Raw genomic sequence first — 2323 nt, 5'->3', positions numbered from 1 at the left:
TTTACGTAAAACTTTGTTTTCAAAAGGTTTGTGAACTTTTTCTCCTAAAATAAAAAGGTTACATAAATTTAGTCAAACTATACGTAAATTATATCTAAAAATAAAATATTTATGTAAAGTTCAAAGGTTTTACATAAAACTCTAATTTTCATAAGGGTTGTGGATTTTTTCTTCTAAAATAACAAGTTTACGTAAATTTAATCAAACCTTACGTAAATTATGTCTAGAAATAAAAGATTTACGTAAAGTTCAAAGGTTTTACGTAAAACTTTAGTTTTCACAAGGTTTGTGGATTTTTCTCCTAAAATAACAAGATTACGTAAATTTCGTCCAAATTTACATAAATTATGTCTGAAAATAAAATATTTAGGTAACATTTAGGTAACGTTAAAAGGTTTTACTTATGGCAACATCTGTGAATTAAAACCGTTGCCAATGTCATCGGCTTTATTGGCAACGATTTAGAAAAAAACTGCTGCCAAATGTCAATGCTCTCCGGAACTATAGTATTATTATTGTTATTGTTATTATTATTATTATTGGATTGAAGGAAGCTACATTATAATCATTAGCATAAAAAACAAAAAGAACAAAAAATAAATAATATTTTATAAGCAAAAAATCTTCTGCAAACGATCACCATCACCATATGAAAAGTGTGCATGACATCCAAATAATGATAATGGAATTAATAAAAAAAAAGTTGCAAATAATACAAATTCAGCATCTCAGCATTTACAAAACAATAGCTCAACTAACTTACCAAGCAATGGCATCTATCTAATAGGTCTCATAGCTTGATTTCACAGCAAAAGAACCCAGTCGACAGCTACTTCATATCATGTTGAAAACTTTCATAACATTCCAGTAGACCAAACCACTACATTCCCAAGGACTAACAAGGATATGTCTAGTGCTTAGAGCAAAAGCTAAAGCAGAACCTTGTAAATCACATAAGTGCTGAAACAGCAGCACATTGATTAGAGTAAAAGCTAAAGCAGAATATGCAAATCGCAAGTATATTAGGCGGGACCGGAGAACATAACATCAGTATGCTGTAAAGGTAGAACTGTAAGCAGAAAAGAGAAGAACCGCAAGCAATGAGATGGACAAATTTATGGAGTTTCCATCTGATGTGCCATCTGTTTCTGTTGATGGTACAGTTTTAGATCCAGTACCTACACCGGCAATAAAAAAACGAGTTAGATCAGGAGAAAAGCATAAAGTTTCAGTGCAGACCTATGAATTGATGCACATGATTAGAAAGCTGTTTTATGTACCTGAAGTACTTGAAGTTGGATCTTCTGGTGTTCCTGCCTGAGATGCAGCTGGAGAAGCAGCTGTCCACATTCACGTAATACAAAGTCAATATTTTCATATTGTTATTGTTTCAACATTTTAGATAAAGTAATCACCTTTAGATTATTGGCATTCGAATTCGGTTTTATATGAGGCTACGTGAAAAGAAATATGTCTTACCATTGCAGCTGCTGAGTGGTGGAGTTTGAACATTGCAAGCACCAGGGAGGGAAAGAGCCCGAGTCTGGTTGATGTTTAGCCCAAGTGATGAAGAACCACCACGTTTAGAACCCGACACAAGCACTGTGGCGATGATCGAACAACACTAGCGAGTTGTATGGCAACACTGTGAACAAGGCTTTTATAGGAATTAAATTAAGGGGTGATGAGGGAGAGAGAAACTTGTGTGGGTGACCAACCCTTCCTATTTATTAACGGTCCTAGTAAACAAATAAGATCTAAAGGTGTTCAACCCTGGAGATTTGGAAAGTTGGTAACTTGTTTTTATGGGTGACCAACTTCTTGCATTTGTATATTTCTCAAATGAATCTCAAACCTGATTTGCAGATGCTAATGCACCTCTAAGCTCCTTTGGAGTAATTTCAGCAATATATACAGGTACCTAGTACAAATAGAATTACAGATTTTGGATCATCTGGAAATATGTTAACTTCTTTCATTGCACATAATGCTCCAGTTTCACTGTTGAAAATGAAAGACTTCCGTAAGCATTATTATAAAGAGACTAGATAGAAAAGAAATACAGAGGGAATACCTATTGCTGACAACATAAACACTGCCAAATGTACCACGTCCAATAAGCTTCCCTTTCTACCAGTGACTTTTCAAGTATATAGCATCTGGTTTTGCAATAACTTGAGAAATGGGGAGTTGATTGTGAAGGTGAAGGTGAAGGTTTATCTCTAGATGCTCCACTATCTTCCTCGTGTCTCTGTCAATTCATGCATTGTAACATCAAAGAAAATAGAAAAAAAATCCAATGTAAAGCCTGTTAAAGGTTATA

The sequence above is a fragment of the Euphorbia lathyris genome, chromosome 5 (assembly GCF_963576675.1).
Source record: "Euphorbia lathyris chromosome 5, ddEupLath1.1, whole genome shotgun sequence".
In the NCBI taxonomy this organism is placed as follows: Eukaryota; Viridiplantae; Streptophyta; class Magnoliopsida; order Malpighiales; family Euphorbiaceae; genus Euphorbia; species Euphorbia lathyris.
This window is presented reverse-complemented; position numbering follows the sequence as displayed.